We start from the raw sequence: 20,780 nt of genomic DNA on the forward strand, positions 1-20,780 counted from the left end.
TTGGTGAAAAACTTCAAAAAATGTTCAAGTAACTGCTAACTGTGAACTGCATTTACCAGGATGCAAAGGGACAAACTATGCTGGGATGTGAGGCAGTGTGCTCCGAAAAGGAATTCCAGTTTAAAAGGCTACCTTTAGCCAGTGAACTGAAGAGCTTTGGAGATGCACCTGTGCCCTGTGAGTGGCACTTGACCTGAGAGGATTTTGGCAATATTTCCAGAAACTCTGATGCATTTTCTTTGTTCTATACTGTCTACTGATGAAGGGCTAAACTTAGAAACTCTTGTTTAGAGAAATACAGCAATGTCAACACAAACTTTGGTGAAAAACTAACAGATAATTTTCAAGTAAGCACTAACTGTGAACTGCATTTACCATGATGCAAAGGGGCGAACTGTGCTGGGATATGAGGCAGTGTGCTCCCAACCCTCCTTCCTCTTTGAATGGCTCTCTTGAGCCAGTGAGATGACGATCTTTGGATACGCATCTGTGTGCCTGTGAGTGGTACTTGACCTGAGAGGATTTTGGCAGCATTTCCAGCAACCCCAGATGATTTTTTTTTTTCCTGTCTACTAATGGAGGGATAAACCCAGAAACACGTGTCTAGAGATATACAGCAATGTCTGGACCAACTTTGGTGAACAACTACAGATAATTTTCAAGTAACTGCTAACTGTGAACTGCATTTACCAGGATGCAAAGGGACAAACTATGCTTGGATGTGAGGCAGTGTGCCCCGAAAAGGAATTCCAGTTTAAAAGGCTACCTTTAGGCAGTGAACTGAAGAGCTTTGGAGATGCACCTGTGCCCTGTGAGTGGCACTTGACCTGAGAGGATTTTGGCAATATTTCCAGAAACTCTGATGCATTTTCTTTGTTCTATACTGTCTACTGATGAAGGGCTAAACTTAGAAACACTTTTTTAGAGAAATACAGCAATGTCAACACAAACTTTGCTGAAAAACTAACAGGTAATTTTCAAGTAAGCACTAACTGTGAACTGCATTTACCATGATGCAAAGGGGCGAACTGTGCTGGGATATGAGGCAGTGTGCTCCCAACCCTCCTTCCTCTTTGAATGGCTCTCTTGAGCCAGTGAGATGACGATCTTTGGATACGCATCTGTGTGCCTGTGAGTGGTACTTGATCTGAGAGGATTTTGGCAGCATTTCCAGCAACCCCAGATGATTTTTTTTTTTTTCTGTCTACTAATGAAGGGATAAACCCAGAAACACGTGTCTAGAGATATACAGCAATGTCTGGACCAACTTTGGTGAACAACTACAGATAATTTTCAAGTAAGCGCTGACTGTGAACTGCATTTACCAGGATGCAAAGGGGAAAACTGTGTTGGGATGTGAGGCAGTGTGCTCACAACCCCCCTTCCAGTTTAAAAGGTGCCCTTGAGCTAGCGAGCTGACGAGCTTTGGAGATGCACCTGTGTGCCTGTGAGTGGTACTTGACCTGAGAGGATTTTGCCAGCATTTCCAGCAAGCCCAGATTAATTTCTTTGTTCTCTACTCTCTCCTGATGAAGGGATAAACCGAGAACTACATGTCTAGAGACATAAAGCAATGTCTTCACCAACTTTGGTGAAAAACTACAGAATATTTCAAGTAACCGCTAGCTGTGAACTGCATTTACCAGGATGCATAGGGGCGAACTGTGCTGGGATGTGAGGCAGTGTGCTCCCAACCGGAATTCCTGTTTAAAAGGCTCCCTTGAGCCAGTGAGCTGCCAAGCTTTGTATATGCACATGTGTGTCTGTGAGTGGTACTTGACCGGAGAGGATTTTGCCAGCATTTCCAGCAAGCCCAGATGAATTTACTTTGTTCTCTACTCTCTACTGATGAAGGGATAAAACGAGAAACACGTGTCTACGTGTAATAGGCTGGCCTAGCTTATAGTGGGTACCTGATGGTACTTACACCTTGTGCCAGGTCCAGTTATCCCTTATCAGTAGATTAGTAGTGTTCTAGCAGCTTAGGCTGATCGAGGTAGCTATAGCAGAGCAGCTTAGGCTGAACTAGGAGGCATGCAAAGCTCCTACTATACCACTGATATCATATAGCACTATGGGGGTCATTACAACCCTAGCGGTCTTTGACCGCCAGGGCTGTTTAGTCGGAAGCACGGCCAACAGGCTGGTGGTGCTTCACTGTGAATTATGACCGTGGCAAAAGAGCGCGGTCGCACCGCCGGGACCATCGGTTTCCCGCCACTTTTGGTCCGGCGGTTTCCCGCCACTTTTGTCCCGGCGGTTCAAATCCCCCAGGGATTATGAGTCCCCCTCTCGCCAGCCTTTTCATGGCGGTTTGAACCGCCATGTAAAGGCTGGCGGAAATGGGAGTCCCGGGGCCCCTGGGGGCCCCTGCACTGCCCATGCCACTGAGCCAGGGAGCTGACAAGCTTTGTAGATGCACCTGTGTGCCTGCAAGTGGTTCTAAACTTAAGAGAATTTTGGTAGCATTTCCAGCAACCCCAGAAGAATTTTCTTTGCTCTCTACTCTCTACTGATGAGGGTCTAAATCCAGAAACACTTGTCTAGAGATATACAGCAATGTCTGCACAACTTTGTTGAAAAACTACAGATAATTTTCAAGTAAGCGCTAACTGTGAACTGCATTTACCAAGATGCAAAGGGGCGAACTGTTCTGAGTTGTGAGGCAGTGTGCTCCCATCCCCCCTTCCTGCACCCATTCATATACCCAGTCACAACCTCATGCACCCATTGGCCAATCCATTCATACCCTTATGCACCCATTATGCAGACCCAATCACACCCTGACACACCAATTTGCATACACAGTCACAACCTCATACACCTTGTTGCTGATCCACTCACATCCTCATGCACCCATTCAGAGGCCCACTAACACCCTGATGCACTCATTTGCAGATCCAGTCACACCCTGATGCAGCCATTCACAGACTCACTGACACCCTGATGCATCTATTTGCAGATGCAATCACACCCTGATGCAGCCATCCCCAGACCAAATCATTCTATCATGCACCCATTCCCTTTCCCAGTCACAACTTATGCACCCATTTGGAGATCTACTCATACCCTGATGCACCAATTCAGAGACCCACTCACACCCAGATGCACCCATTTGCAGATTCAGTCCCAGCCTGATGCACACATCCATGGACTCACTGACACTCTGAGGCACCTGCTCACAGACCCATTCACACTCTGATGCAACAATTCACAGACCCAATCATTCCCTCATGCACCCATTCACAGACCCACACACAACCTCACACAGATATTCGTATCTTGAATCATACCCTGACACATCGATTCGCAGATCCACTCTCATACTGATGCACCCATTCCTAGACCCACTCACACTGTGATGTACCCATCTGCATACCCTGTCACAACATCATGCACCTATTTGGAGATCACGTCATACCCTGATGCACCCATTCAGAGACCAAGTCACACCCTGATGCACCCATTCATAGACTCACTGACACTCTGATACACCCATTCATAGACTCACTGGCACCCTGATACACCTATTTTTAGACTGAATCACACCCTGATGCACCTATTGTAAAATGTAAATTAGCACTTGTATAGCGCACTACTCACCCGTTAGGGTCTCAAGGCGCTGTACTCATACCGCTATGGAACCCCTCCTGGCTTTTCCCTGTGAGGCGCCCACTCCTGAGCACCCCCAGGGTGAAGCCAGGCATCGAAGCGCTGTTGGGGCCGTTGTGGAGATTAAGCAAGCTATTGCCCAGAGTTGCAGAGTGGGACCCATGAATTAGATTAGGCACCGAGGCGAGAATTATCTGGTCAAGGGGAATTGAGCCCAAGACCTGCCGAAGCGGGACTTGAACCCTGGTCTTGAGCCAGATCTCTGCTTCAGGGTCTGCCCTCTAACCATTGAGCCACACTTCTCCACTTGCCTGTTCACAGACCCAATCACACCCTGATGCACCCATTCACAGACCTAATCATTCCCTCAAGCACCTATACACAGAACCAGACACAACCTCACAAATCCATTTACAGAACCAGTTTCACTGTGACACACCATCCATAGATCCACTCACACACTGATTACCCCATTGGCAATCCCAATTACACCATGCATACCCAGTCAAAACCTCATGCACCCATTTGGAGATCCACTCACACCCTGATGCACCCATTCACAGACTAACATACTCCCTGATACACCCATTTGTATATATTGTTCTAACGTGATGCTCCCATCCAGACTCACTGACACCCTGATGTACCTATTCGCAGACCCATTTACACCCTAACACACCCAGACACAGACCCAATCATTCCCTCATACACCCTTTTGCATACTCAGTCACAACCTCATGCACCCATTTGCAGATCCATACATACCCTGTTGCACTCATTCACAGACCCTCTCACCCACTGATGCACCCATTTGCAGATCCATTCACAAACTGTTGCACCCATTCGCAGACCCAAATACACCCTGGCACATCCATTTCCATACCCAGTCACAACCTCATGCACCTCTTTGCAGATTCACTCATACCCTGATGCACCCATTCAGAGACCCAGTCTCACCTTGATGCACACATTCACAGATAAAGTTGCACCCTGATGCAGCCATTCAAAGATTCAGTGACACACTGACACACCTATTTGCAGACTCAATCAGACACTGATGCACCCATTCACAGACCCAATCATTCCCTCATGCACTTATTGACATACCTAGACACAATCTCACACGCCCACTCGCAGATCCAGCAATACCCTGCAAAACCCATTCACAGATCCCCTCACACACAGATACACCCATTCTTAGATCAAATCACACTATGACACACCGATTCACATCCCCAGTCACAACATCATGCATACATTTGGAGATCCCCTCATACCATGATGCACCAATTCAGAGACAAACTCACACCCTGATGCATGCATTCGCAAATCCAGACACGCCCTGATGCAACCATTCTCAGATCCATTCACACCCTGATGCACCCATTTGCAGACCCAATGACAGCCTCATGCAGCCATTCACAGACTTATATTGAAAATTACTTAGATATATATAGTTATGAATTTTATTTATTTTTTGTATTGAAAGCCAACTTCAGTTTTGCATTTTCACAGCATAATCAAGAATATCACGACATCATCGCACATAGGATGAAAAAGTTAAGAAAAATTTTGAGGGAAATATTAACAAAAAATGTGGTCTATAGGGTGGCCCTCACAAGAGCATTTGTATTCATTGTTAGTATGAGATAGTTACATCTAAGACTGGATGCAGAGTTTCAGGTTTGAAAGAAAAACTCAGTTGCCTTCATCTGTGAACTGCACACTGTCACTTCTATATATACCATTCATGTGAATACACAGGCTGATTTTGTATTTACAGACCATGTTATGATCTCTGATAAATGCAAAAATAGTTTTATTAACATGTTTCTTGGCTTTGTCAATCTGTGGGCAGAACTGTGTGAACCACTTCCATTTCTGCCTATGGCATACCAAGACAGTGTGAGGGAAACGTCTCATCAACTGACATCTTTCAGTAGGTTTTCCAGTCCTACCTCAATCAATGTGCGTAGGTCATGACCACCACAGTACACAATCATAAGGTCGGGGGTTGGTAATCTCTAATGCTTCTAACCAAAGGCAGCAATTGATGTCACTTTAACCATCTCTGGCCAATCCACTTAATGTCCACATTAGACAAACCCAAGTCCCTGCCAATTTCACTCTTTCTAGCAGACTCCATAGCCCAAAAGACATAGCTGTGCCCAAAAATCCATAATCTAACTATTTTGAAGTGAGGCAAGAGTAGCAGTGAAAAGAAAGCTGTATCTGAATAACGTAGTATTGGGAATGGCATTCAGTTGCAATGGAGGTGTGCTTCTATTTTAAAAAGCATATTTTTCATTGGGTACTTTGCATATACAGGTGAGTGAAATTAAGTGGCATCTTGAAAGGATGTGCAACTAGTTCTTTGATTGATAAAAAGTAGTATATGTAATAAGATTTGCATTGCTGACTTTGATATGTTGTTTTAACTGTACAGTAAACCACACATGCTGCAGCTCATTTTGCAAGCAGTATGCCCTTTTTAGAATGTGCTGTCAACCTGTGACCTAATGGTTCTAGTGGGTTGCTATGCAGGCTGTGCTAAGCGTGTTTTGGGCAGAAGGCTTTTAAAGGGACAGTACTATCTTTGTAAAAGGTAAAAGGATTTCTAGCCATCACTGTGTGACAAAAGTTTACGTGATAAGAGAGATATTGCTAATAATGTGTACTATAATGTTCAATTATTAAAACCATCAACCTACATGTGTTTTTAGGCACCTGTTTTTTGTGTGAATTTGTTGCGTGAATCGCGATTAACCCGCCAATTATGAATAAAAAACCTAACATACTCAGTGCTTCAGATAGGTGCATGAAAAGGGTTAACAAATACTAACCATTCAGATTTGGCCTTCGAAAAGTAAAAAATGAAACGTATGTTTTTGTTTGTTTATATCTCCAGTATCACACAGTGCAAAGTTGAAAAGGTTGCCATTTATGGTTGCTATGTATGAAAGTGCTTACCCATTGTTATGCTTAGTTTTCAGTATTCCTGAGAGTATTGGCTCTATCTGATAAGAGCAAAAACAACAATATTTCAGCAACGTGCAAAATTTTCAGGAGTGTGAATTTAATTTAATAGTGATGGAAAACAACTAAAATACATATTAGTATGTTAGTTTGTTGAAACAAAGTATGAGATGAAGTATTGAGATTATCTGTTAGGGTTAGTCTTAATAGTTTTATGTATTTACTAATAGGTAATGTTAAACCTGACAGCCTTAGGGTGGTCATCCCCCAATGTTGTGCCTGCCTCCCTCCATTTTTCTGACCCTGTCTTTGCTTGATTTAGGACTCTGCGCACTTTACCACTGAAGACCAGTGCTAAAGTGCATATGCTCTCTCCCCTAAACATGGTGACATGGGTTCCTACCCAATTAGCATACTTAATGTACCTATAATTCCCTAGTAAAGTGCACTTCATGTCCCCAGGGCCTGTAAATTAAATGCTACTAGTGGGCCTGCAGCACTGATTGTGCCACTCACATAAGTAGACCCTAAACAATGTCTCAAGCTTGCCACGCAAGGTCTATGTGGGTACTTTGACTACCACTCCAACTTACATTCAAAACTATTTGCCACCAAGCCTTAAACTCCAGTTTTTCTGCATATAAGTCACCTCTAGGTAGCCCACAGGGCAGGGTCCTATGTAAGAAAAAGGCAGGACATGTACTTATGTCTTTTACATGTCCTCGTAGTGAAACATCCACATATTTGATTTCCACTACTGTGAGGCCTGCTCCTCTCATTGACTAGCCTTAGAACTGCCCTCGTATACTTTTAGGTGGTACATTCTGATCTGGATGGAGTAGCCCTGACATGTTTAGTATTGACAGAATGATAATAGAAAATCCTCCTTACTGGTGAAGTTGGATTTAATATTACTATTTTAGAAATGCCACTTTTAGAAACTGGGCATTTCTCTGCCCTTACTGCCATCTGTGACTTACAGCCTGTCTCCAATTACTGTCTGATCTGTGCTGGTTGACAGCTCCCCTTGTGCATTCCACCCAGACAGCCATAAACACAGGACAATCAGTCACATCTGCATTCAGGTTTATACTGAATAGATCTCCTGGGCAGGAAGGGTGGAGGGGCTCTCTCTTACTTTTAAAAGGCCAGTGCCTGCCCTTACACAAAGGACTGATAACCCCCCACAGGGATTTGAGCAGACAGGACTGGGCTGAAAGTGAATCGTGTGCACTTCAAACACACTCATTGAAGTCTCCCCCATTTCAAAGGCATTTTTTGGTATATAAACTTTGTCTCTCAGCCCACCAAATCAGGCACTTCTGGACCGACACCTGGACTCTTTGCTGAAGGTCTGCTTTCCTGCCTGTTGTCCTGCTGCCTGGTGCTCCTGACTCTGCTGAAAGGACTCTGCCTTCCTCCTAAAGTACCCTCCAAGGGCTTGGATTAACCTTCCCTCCTGTTTCTTAAGTCTCAGGGCCAACAAAGACTTCACCCTTTCAGGAAATTCTTGTGGGCCAGAAAATTGATGCAACGGCTGCAGCCACACAGCACAACAGTAAAATGGAGAAATGTGTAGTTCAACAGTCTTACCTGAGTGTCATTGGAAGTACTGCTGGATCATACCTGTCCAGTTGTCCACATCCTCCTCCTCACTGTCCTCAGTGTCCACTGTTGACACAGCTGCATTGTCACCCTCCTCCTCCTGCAGATAGGGCAAATGCCATCTGAAGGCCAAATTGTGCAATATGCAGCACACAACAACAATCCTGCAGACCTTCTCACACATTAGTCCTGCACAATGGCATGGAGTATGACTTCTGAAGGCATACACTGACATATATTGGGTGGGGACTCAGGCTCAGTGATAAGCCACACTCTGTGCCTCTGTAGTTGTGCCATCAGCTGTGGGACACTGCTATTCCTCAAGACAAAGACATCATGCACCAACCCAGGATACTTGGCAGTGACGTGGAAGATGTACTGGTCAGCAAGGCACACCATCTGGACATTGACTGAAAGGAAACTCTTCCTATTCCTGTTCACCTGTTCACCTGTTCATTACCCCTGAGGGGGTCTAAGGCAATATGGGTCCCACCAATGGCCCCAATTACATGTGGTGTATGTCCCATCTCATACAATCCATCCTTCATAGTGGGTAAATCATCTACCTGGGGGAATGTGATGTAGCTGTACATGTGTTTGAGCATTGCAGACATAACCCCTGCAAGCACAATATAGAACATTGGCTGTGACATTCCTGCACCCAAGCCCATTGTCACCTGGAAAGAGCCAGTTGCCAGGAAATGGAGCACTGAGAGTACCTGCACAAGAGGGAGTATTACTGTGGTGCAACAGGTAGCAGGTTACAGATCAGGCTCCAATTATGCACACAGCTCTGTGATTGTGGCCCTGTCCAGACGATAGGTGAGTATGATGTGCCTGTCCTCCAGTGTAGCCAAGACCACAAGAGGTCTGTACACAGGTGCTTGCCTCCTCCTCCTATTCCTCCGTAGTGGTTGGTACCGAAGGGACCCAAAAGTAAGAAGGGAGTGACAACAGGAACCATGAACACACTACAACAATATACAAAGAACATGCTTGTATGTTGGATACTGGAATTGTATGGGTGAGTACATTCGACTACAATGACGCACTTTTAAATCTGTAAATGTGAACTAGCATTAGAAAATGGCAACTGCCTATCCTGTATACAGGGACAGGTAGAAGTGACCTCACTCTGCCAGCTTTTGTGTCATGGCAGGAGGCGGTCTGCACCGGCATGCAATTCCTCATTGGCTAACATGGCCCTCTATGGAGCATGGGAACCAATGATGATCAATGCCGGCTGTGACTGTGTTCACCACCTCAGATGTGACTGCCATTTTAATTATACCACTTCACTTGATTCCTGACTTTTAACAGGATGACATCTCCACTGCGTGGGCTGCTGTGATCTGTGTCTGGAGCCTGCAATGGGATGTGTGACAAGGGAAAGGGCTCAGCCTTCACATCGAAGGAGCTGGAGAACCTATGGGATGGGGTCCTACCCCTGCATGGGCAGTTGTATAGGCCTCCAGACCAACAGATGAGTACATCATGGGTACGTTGTATGCGACATAGCTGCATGTAGATGTATGAGTGTGCCAGCAGTGTGTCATTGGGGGGGTATGGCTGGTGGCAGTGTTAATGCAGGTGTACGGGTCGTGTGTGCCTGATGAGGGGCTAATGCAGTTTGTAGGCAATATGTGTGACAGTCTGGATTGTCTGGTTCATGGTGTCTTACTGTTTGTGTTTCCTCTGCAGGTCAGTGGCCATCAGAAAAAGGGGTTGTGCCGTGCCATCGTCAGGGAAGTGCAGAGCCTGGGGGTCTTTAGCAAGTGGATCACTCACTGCAGGAAATGGTGGAAGGACCTGGGACGCTGGACACGGAAGACCGTGGAGGCCCAGCTGAGGAAGGCCTCCAAACAAGGGAGGGGTGCCCATCGGAACTTCACCCCCCTAAAGGCCCGAATACTGGCGGTGGCTATGCGTGAGTTGGATAGGCGCTTGAGGGTATCACAGTAGCCACAAGGGGGTGAGTACAGTGTGTTTGAAAACCATCTCAGTTGCCTGGCAAAGGATTTGGGTGCAGAGTACTAGTCAGTGGATGCCCCAATAGGCCAGTTTAGACATATTTTGTGTGGTCCAGCTTAGGTTAATAGGGTAGAATGCATGTTTTTGATAGATAGGTAGCTGGCTTTCCATGACAGACAGGGCTGAGTTAGTCCCAGTGGGTGTGTAGCTGGCAATGTTTGGCTCCTACCTGCTGTGGTACTTAGCCAATGGAATGCCAGTGTGGTTCATACTGCCCATGCTCAGTCTCAGTGTGTGACAGTGATGTGTATGCCATCTGTGCTGTTGGTGCTGTGTTTGACCCTGTGCTCCCTTTCTTTCTTCCCCCCCTCTCCTTTTGTCATCCTGTCCATGTGTGCATTAGCATCATCTGGCGAAGGAGCAGGGGCTCTGGCGAGTGAGGGAGCTGCAACCCAAGGGACCCAGGAGGCAGAATCCACCGACGCTGAGGGGACCAGTGGGACGTAGGGTGAGGGGAGCACCACTGCAGGGACAGGAGGTGATACCACTGTCTCTGTTTCCCCTTCTAATGGGAACTCCCTGGTGGTGGCGGACCTCTCTGGGACCATCCCGGCTACAGGTTCCACTGCTACCCCCCGTACCAGCACTGCCCTCCCAGTAGCCCCCCACCAAGTTGCCCGTGCCCGCTCACCCAAGAGGGTAGGCATCTTCTTTGCCCCAGGCACCTCAGGCCCTGCCCCAGTGAGCCCTGCTGCCCTCATTGAGGAAGCTATTGATCTCCTGAGATCCATCTGTGTAGGGCAGACAACCATAGTGAAGGCCATCCAGGGGCTGGCATCCCAGATGCAGCAATGTAATGGCTTCCTGGAGGGCATTCACAGTGGCTTGGTGGCCCTACAGAGATTGTTTCAGTCTCTGGCCTCTTCACTGATGGCAGCCAGTGTCCCTGTTTCTTCCATACCCCCTCCAACTACCACTTCCCAGCCCCAGTCTTCTCACACCCAACCTATCCCACTCACACATTCAGACAAGCATGCACACAAAACATCACACAAGACGTGCACAGACAAACACAGGCAGCACATTTCAGTCCACAAGCACTCACACAGCCAACAGACAGATGCACACACAATATCATCCACTGCCTCCATTGTCTTCCCCTCATCCTCCTCCCTCATAGTCACATCCGCATTCACACCTGCATGCACTTCATCAACTGTCCCTGAACCTGCCACCTCCACAGCCTTGCCCACAGTCACCACAACAGCAAACCCTCAGTCTTGCACCCCACACACCACATGCACAGTCCTCACCACCATCACCACAACATGCTGCACACCCACCTCACTTGCCGACATGACTACAACATCCATCCACACGTCCTTTTTGTCCTCCCCCACCCTACCTGCCCCTCCAAAGAAACACAAACACTCACACTCAGACCCCCAACAGCCATCCACCTCACACACGCACACTGTCCATCCACCTGCACCCAAGTCCAGCACACCTCCTCCTCCTACAACCACTCCCTCTACCTCCACTCCCATCCCTCCTCTCACATCCCGCCTCATTGACCATAAGAAGCTTTTCCTTTCCTGCCTTGACCTCTTCCGTCCCACTCCCCCATCCTGCCCGTAAGAGGAAGGTCCCACCCCCTCCACCCAGTACTTCAAGCACAAAGTCTGACACTGTACCACCCCCAAAGTCTCCAGAAGCCAATAAGTGGCACATGAGTGCGATCCTGGCCCCCGCTTCAAGGACACTCCTCCGCTCACAAAAAGGAGGGATAAAGTGCCAACCCCTCCTAGACAACCAAGACTACAGAGCCACCTCCAAAACCTAGGACCAAGGAGACCCCTCCCAGGATCAAGGCCAAGGAGGCCCCTGCCAAGACGAAGGCCAAGGTGGCCCCTCAAAAAAGTAAGCCCAAGGAGGCCCCTACAAAAAGTAAGCCCAAGGAGGCCCCTACAAAATCTAAGCCCAAGGAGGCCCCTACAAAATCTAATCAAAGGAACCCCCTCCAGGACCAGTGAACAAGGAATCCCACCAGAACCAGTGGGCAAGGACCCAACTCCAGAACCAGTGGGCAAGGACACCCCTCTAGAACCTAGAACCAGTGGGCATGGAGCCCCCTCCATTATCAGAGGGCAGGCCCCCCCCCCTCCAGAACCAGTGGCAAAGGCACCCCTCCAGAACCAGTGGGCAATGACACCCCTCCAGAACCAGTGGGCAAGGAGCCCCCTCCATCATCAGAGGGCAGGGACCCCCTTCCAGAACCAGTTGGCATGGACACCCCTCTAGAACCAGTAGGCAAGGAGCCCCCTCCATTATCAGAGGGCAGGGACCCCGCTCCAGAAACAGTGGCAAAGGATACCCCTCCAGAACCACTGGGCAAGGATCCCCCACCAGAACCAGTGGGCAAGGAGCCCCCTCAGTAACCAGAGGTCAAGGGTCCCCTCCAGGACCAGTGAGCAAGGAGCCCCCTCAGTAACCAGTGGGCAAGGGCCCCCTCTAGAACCAGTAGCAAGGAGCCCCCTCTAGAACCAGTGGGCTAGGAGCCCCCTCCCAATGAGTGGCATCCCCACCCACCCCAACCCTCACCCATTGAGGTGCCTGCCCATTTCCAACATGATGCCCCTGAACAGTGGAGTCCAAATGTTGTCAGGAGTCAAGTTGGGGCTTGGACTTTGTCCTGTGGCCATTAGAGACATTGAACTGGCCTGTGAGCCTACATGTATATATGCAGTTGTATGTATTTTGATTTTGAATTGTCATCCAACATGATTACAGTGGTTGGAAGAGAGGTATGTGTGCTCGCCTTCTTTTCTCCTGAGTCCTGTTACAGTCCATTTACTCTGCAGCTGGTTCTGGGGGTGTGGTGTGTGTGTATGGTGTGTTGTGTGTGTGTGTGTATGTGTCACTCTTCCCATCCTCTCTCCCTCCCTTGTGTGCTAGCTGGCTGTACTCACCGTCATCGTCTTCATTGGCGTTGTGCTCCAGGATGGCCATGGCGTGGTACAGCATCGGGAAGACTTGCAGTTCTGGTTCCATGGTAGCAGTGGACTCCTTTGTGTCCCTGGAGGTGAGTGTTTCCTTTTGTATCATGCGTTTCTGCCAGGCTTTTGGTGTCGTCACTACCGCCCTAGAAATCCTGGTGGTGTGCTATGTCATAATATGGTGCCGGATCCTTGTCTTCCACCTGCCTGTAAGTGGCTACCACCGTGTTCAGTGGTCGTACCGCGCTGGCTGTTGGTGTGGTACATTGCATGTCTATGGGAGGGATCACCGTCATGGTCATTATTTGGTGGTCATTACCACCAGCCTGGCGATGGTACTACCGCCATCACCAGCATGGCGGTAACCTGACCACCAAGGTCATAATGACCACCTAAGTGTTAAAGTCAAACTTCAAAATGTATCACAAGATATGAAAGTTGTAAAAGTCTACTTATGATATGCTGCTTGGAATTCTGGGATTTCTAGTCCTATGTATACTGTTTTAAACAAAGTTTACAAAACCGAGAATTGAAACTAAATTTTTTTTAGCGCAGGTTCATGTGAAGCTTTATTGTGTCAAAGTCATTTGAATGTATTAGAAGCCTGGTAGGGTAGGTGCGGGTAAATTATAGAGTAGGTTTCCAAGTGGTTGGATGATAATATAAGTTTTTTCAAGTAATAGTAAGTCAGATCTGTAGTAATAGACTACTAGGTATAGTTAAAGATCTTGTGTTAAAACATGGCTCAGGTTTTCTAGTGCAGATGGTGTTTCTGGTCTTACACTGACAGGTTCTCGTGTAATCTACAACCTCTCTGTGAAGTGTGAAATGGATGTTTTATTCTATACTATTGTTTTCTGAGATAATCTGTCCGTAGTACAAGTGCACACCTGCATACACTCATAGTTATAGGGAAGCAGTGACATAATATTTTTATGTATCCAGACAGGCACTGGTTAATCATGGGTGACACCTAATAGTGCAGTACCTGTGTGTGGGTAGTGACTCTGCATACAGTATACCATTCACCAAGGAACTCACATTCATGTTACTGACACTGGCTGCTAAAATTAGCTTGAGAAATACCTGTTTGTCTAAACATATAAAATATCCTAAGCCCTACATATAGTATACCACTCACCAAGCAGCTCTTAGTCATGTTTCCAGGGCAAGCATCCTGTGTCTCAGTCAGTCACAGAGAGCAACAGATAGAGTGATAAATGCTTTCTCAAACTAAAAAAAGTACTTATGAATGTGTTATTAAAAGCTACTGACACATATTCACACACCACTGTATTCACTGACACATGTATCCAGAGAAATATTACTGTAAAGACGGGATGAGGCATTATACTGCATTGTTTGTCTATGTTCTGTCACTTGTCAGGGATATTGGCCTGTAAAATTCCTTTGTGAAGTCTCAAAATCATATTTTAGTGCAAATATATTAACTCTCTGATATGCTGTGCGTTTACAATGAAGCATGCTCCAATGTGTTTAAGTTATTAAGAAAATAACTTTTCTGATTTAGAAGCTTAACTGACCACATTCAGACGCACAAGCCAATCACTAGATAGAGTGTGCCACATACCAAGGAACTGACATTCAGTGGAAATTTTACTAGGTTTTTGCATACTTACGTGGATGTGTCAGCGACTTTATGGGAGAGTGAATGGATGTGTGAGTATCTAAATAAGTTAGTGAATGGGTGTCTTAGCATGTGCATTGGTGTGTGAGGGAGTGTATGAGTTTCTGTATGAGTGAGTGGGTGTGCTTGTGCTTGCATGGATGAATTAGAGAATGTGTTAGTGACTGAACTGGTGATTGACTGGGTGAGTCAGTCACTGTATAGGTATTTAAGTGGGTGTATGAGTAACTGTATACATAAGTGACAGGCTATATCACTATGTAGGAAAGTAAATGGATGTATGAGTTGTTCTCAGTAAGTGAGTTGGTGTGTTAGTGTCTCTATTGGTTACTGACTGGTTGTGTTAGTGATTCTACGGATGAGTGACTATGTGTGGTTTTCTGTCTTACTGGTGAGTTGCTTTCTGTGTAACTGTCTGTGTCGAAGAGTGATTGTGTGTCTCCCCTCCATTGTTTCGTACATTTGCTTATTGATGGAATACTTACAGGCTTTACAGTTCCCACATCCCCAGAAACCCAGGCTCTTCCTTGTTAACTAAGTAGTTTTGTCCTTTTTGATAAAAAAGCTCTGTGTTAAAAGGTTTCCTAATGATTGTTCATCATTTTCATTATTATCTTTCTTTGTATGTGTACCTCAGGATTTGTGTTTGTAAAATAGATCCTCCCCTCTCTTCCAATTGACTATTTCATATCCTGTTGTGGGTATCCTGCCTCTGAAAATCTTTGTATCATTGCTGCTATTTCACTTTCAAAAGTTTGATCATCAGAACAAATCCTACGAGCACGTAAGAACTGACTGTAGGGTATGCTCCACTTTAGTGCTTTGGGATGCTCGCTGTTGCCATTTAATATTGAGTTGCATGCTATCGGTTTCCGATATACAGTGGTTTCAAGCTTTTCTTCTTTAACCTCCAGCAGGACATCCATATATATGTTCACAAGTCATCACTTTCTGAGTCTCTATTTGTTTTCCAATTCTTGAATGTCTCTTCAATTCAGGTCATAACTTTGAGTAGTATAAACAAGCCACAGCCAACACGTGTTTCACACAAAGCACTTCTTCAGAGCTGCTAAATTAGAGAACACAAAATATACATACGTATATCCATTGGTCAAAGAAGGAAGAAACCTTACAAGACAGCATTAAATATGAGATGTATGCATACCGTACACATATCAATCAATTTAGTTGAATACCTATAGGATACATCTGGTTGAAAGATGTTTCGACACTGTTCATACATTGGATTATAATGACTGAATAAATACTATTCAAAACTGCACACCATTGAGTGTTAAAGTTAATAATATTGTAGTAATCTTTTAAACATTACCATACAACACATGGTAATCATGATGTACATTGTATTGTCCTATTCGGTTATTACCAAGACATCTGTCAAAACAGGAAGGTAAAAGGATAAAATTTATTTGCTTGCAACACAGCAACAAATAGTAAAATTAAGTAACTGATTATGTTAATCTTTATTTTTTATTTAATTTTAGTAGAGGGTATACTTCATCATGACATTTCATATGGTATACATCCTCAATAAATGACAGTAAAATGATAGTACACAATTACATTGGATATATAGAAAGACAACAAGTACATAGACATTGCTACTGAGAACGGCATTCCCATTCATTATATAATTCTATCCCTAAACCAGCTATGCACTAGTTCCCATCATCTAGCTTTCCCCAGTTCTGCCAATTTCTTTCAAATTGGATAACTGTTTTGGCATAAAGGTCCTCATGGCGCTTAAGCTTACTTATTATTTTATTGTACCACTGATCAACAGTGGGTATAGCAGCCAATTTCTAATTTGTCAAAATGAGTGAATTATCCACTAAAGTGCCAATGAAGCAGAGCTGTATTTTCTTAGTGGAAAGGTTATTTGCGCCCTGATGGAATACAGGAGAGAACGCCCGACGGGTTGGCCACGAGTTTTAAACCCATCCGATTCTCCAACTCAGTGTATTCCGGTCCAGAATATGAAGAATCTAGGGTAAGTACATATAATATAAAGCCATTATCCACCCTTCGATCCACATCTAAAACAATGCGCTTGGGTTCCTCCATTTTTCTTCTAAATTTTCTCTGTGGTATAATAAATCATCCACCTACAATAAAAGGCCATTCAAATGTAATTTTCCGTGTGATTGCCTTCCTTCCTGATATGATTAAGAAACAACCATTGTGCTAAAGTTATACCACAGCGGCAGACACAGCAATTTTACTTTTGTGATCGGAAAGTATCTTCACACTATCTCTTCTCAGGCCGCATTGAGAAGGAGGTTAAAAGCTCAGTGCTCTAATGCAGTGGTTCCCAACCTGTGGTCCGGGGACCCCTGGGGGTCCGCAAAGCCTTCTCAGGGGGTCCACGAGAGCCTAGAAAATTAAAAAATATTAACAAATATTGACAAATTAGGTCCCCAGCTTCCAGTAATGACTCAGACGGGGGTCCCCGGATTCCCATGATGATTCAGTGGGGGTCCCTGGGTTCCATTATTGTTAAAGTGGGGGTCCACATGAATCAAAAGATTGGGAACCACTGCTCTAATGTACAAGGTAGAATAGATGTAGCAATAGAAGCTTATGCACTGGTTCCTAGCAAACATACACAGGAAGAGCTAGCCGCAGCTAAAGTAATATTCAAGGGTTTATTTCCTCTGATGAGCTACTGAGCCATTTTCTTACCATCAGAAAAGATACAAGGAAAGTGAATTTATTGGTAAATACCTAGCTTGGTTAACCAAACATAGAGCTAAAACTAATAATATTAAAATGATTCACGATCCCCAGACCGGTGCGATTCACTCACAACCTTCAAAATCGCTCAGATGTTTTGAGATTATTATGCAAGACTATACTCTGAATCCCATAGCTCTTTATCAGAGGCTTTCGAAGCATGGTTGAAAAATGTTAAAGTTCAAACTTTGGCGTCTGCATTAAGCAAATCCATAAATGCTCCTATAACTATAGCAGAAGTAGAAAATGCAATAAAGGCATCACCTAATTCTAAAGCCACCGAAAACATGGAACACCAGCGGAAGTATATAAGATATTTTCCACGCAATTAGCACCATTCCTTGTTTGCCTTTTCAATCACATTATACAGGGATGCCCTATTCCTAGTGTTTTTACAGAATCTTTAGTTGTCAGCAATTTAAAAAAAGATAAATCAGCAACTGACCCCAGTTTGTGCCACCCCATAAGCCTTCTTAACAGTGATTACAAACTGTTTACCAAAATTATGGTAAACAGTATTACGTCTGTAGCTTGGTGAATCATTTATAAGGATCAAAATGGTGTCTTTCCTGGTTGGGATATTTCATGCAATGCACATTGTTTGGTGCAAGTGATAGATTATTGTTCCAATCAGAAAATTCTGGCAGCTGCTATAATGATCGACGCAAAAAACGCATTTGATTTGGTAGAATGGGAAGTTCTGTATGCGGTCCCATGTAAATTTGCATTTTCGCAGAGCTTTATTTGTTTTCTAAAAGCGTTATATTCAGGGGCCAAAGGCAGTACTATTATCAATAATATATCGGCAGGGGAGACATTATTCAAAAGTGGCACCCGGCAGAGATGCCCTGTGTCTCCCGTTGTATTTGCCCTGTTCCTACGCTTTCGTCAGATCAGGCCATTAGTCCTCCAGTGCCGAGAAGCACTAAAGTTCAAACTAAACGCAGACGACATGGTGCTATACTTCACAGCTGGCAAGGCCAATATTCAGTGCGCTCTCAATCAAACTGCAGAATGTAAAGCAATTGGTGATTACCAAATTAACCAAGCAAAAAGAAGTACTGCATTTCTGTTCAACTGTTGACCCACGATTAGCTTCCTAGTACTAGGCGCTCAATATTTCAATCAGGGCGCCCTATTAGGCATTTGGGGCCAGATGTAGCAAACGTTTGCGACTCGCAAACGGGCCGAATCGCAATTTGCGACAGTCCAAATCGGAAATGGGATGCAAAAAAAACATTTCTGACTCGCAAAAAGCGATGGGACCCGTTTGCGAGTCGCATCCGTTGCGACCCCCTTTTGCGACCCGCAATTTGCGAGTCGCAATTTGCGAGTCGCAACCCATATGCAATTGCAACTCGCAAATTGCGACTAGTCGCAAAAAACCCAGTTTGCAAGTCGCATTTACCACTAACTCAGAGCAGGTGGTAACCATTACCAAAGTATAAAAGGAGACCCAGAAGGCATCTGGGTTACTCAAGATGGCGGACATATACCTGATAGCAGTGAGGAGGAGAGTCTACGCAGCCCAGCAGAGGAGGAGGAGGGGCCACAGACAGGAGAAGATATATAGAACAAGGCAGACCCTTTTCCAGCAAACTGAAGAGGAGATCTATGATAAATACCGCCTTAGCAGCACTGCCATTCTAAAATTGATAGAATTACTAAAACCACATCTAGAACACAAGACTCTGCGTGGCTGCACCATCCCTACGCATGTGCAAGTACTATGCACACTGCACCTCTTGGCCTCAGGGAGCTATCAGGGGGTCATTGCCGTGGCAGGTGGGGTATCCCAAAGTGCAGTGTCAAGGTTCCTCAGGGCATTCCTAGATGCCTTAGTAGCGCACAGGTCTCAGTTCATATACTTACCAAGGAATGAGGCAGAAATTAACAGCACCAAGCTGGACTTTTACCGGATTGCCCACTTCCCCCTTGTCATTGGATGTGTAGATGGGACACACATTCAAATATGCCCCCCGCTAATCTGGAACATATTTTCCGCAACAGAAAGTGTACCCACTCACTCAACATACAGGTTGTTTATGATGCCCATTACGTCATCACGGACATCGTAGCTAAGTTTCCAGGCAGTACCCATGACTCATACATTTTTAGACATAGTGGGATACATCAACGCCTGGAACGTGGGGAATTTGGAGACGGATACATCCTAGGTAGAGCCACAGACACATGCAGACATACACACAGGTCACTGTGCACGACTATCTGGACTTACTAACAGTGTACTTTTGTGCCCAACAGGTGACAGTGCATATGCTCTGAGGCCTTGGATCATGACTCCGTTTTTAACCCCAAGTAATGAATCAGAGAGGCAATACAACAGTGTGCATAAGAGGACCAGGAACCTCATAGAGCGCACCTTTGGACTCCTGAAGGCAAGATTCCGATGCCTCCACCGCAGCGGAGGCGCCCTCCAATACACCCCCATTACCGCCTTCAAAATTGTGGTTGCATGCGCCATCCTCCACAACATAGCCACCCGACGTGGGCTACCTCTCACCCCTGCAGACCCAGATCCTGATGAAGAAGAGCAAGAACAACCACACCGCCATCATGGGGATAGGAGTCTAGCTAATCAAGGCAGACTGAGACGGGAACACATTGCAACGCAATATTTTGGACGGTACGTGTAAACTCCCACCATACTCACCCATTAACCAAACACTCATTTTGTTAAGTGCAAGAAAAATAACTGTTTTAATAATGTAATGAATGAACTATATACAAGATGAAATTGTCCATGGGCAGGGAATTGCCAACCACTCATGTGGCACATTAACGCCATGTGCCACATTTGTTTTTCTGGGCTGTTGACTAACTTCTCCTGCCCCTCCTGCCAGCCTGGCTGGTCCCTGCCGCGTCTATGGTGCTCTGCCTCCCACTCCTTAGCATCCTACTGTCAGTGGCAGATACACTGCTCACTGTGGAGCCCTCTTCACTATCTTGGGGTGTTTCCCCGGTGGCCCTCGACATCTCACGTGTCTCCATTAGTTCTATAATATGTGTGAGACGTCCCAGGCCCCTGGCAACATCCCCAGCAAAATGGCCCATCTCAATTTGCGGGCCAACTGTCCGCCTCGACAGGCCTGTTGTGTTGATGGCTAGCCTGCCGATTGATGTGGCCATCCTGTCCAGTTTTAACATAATCTGGCGATCTCTGCGCCGCCCAGCCTCTGCCTGGCCCAGCAGTCCGG

Source organism: Pleurodeles waltl, chromosome 8 (assembly GCF_031143425.1).
Source record: "Pleurodeles waltl isolate 20211129_DDA chromosome 8, aPleWal1.hap1.20221129, whole genome shotgun sequence".
NCBI classification, from domain to species: Eukaryota; Metazoa; Chordata; class Amphibia; order Caudata; family Salamandridae; genus Pleurodeles; species Pleurodeles waltl.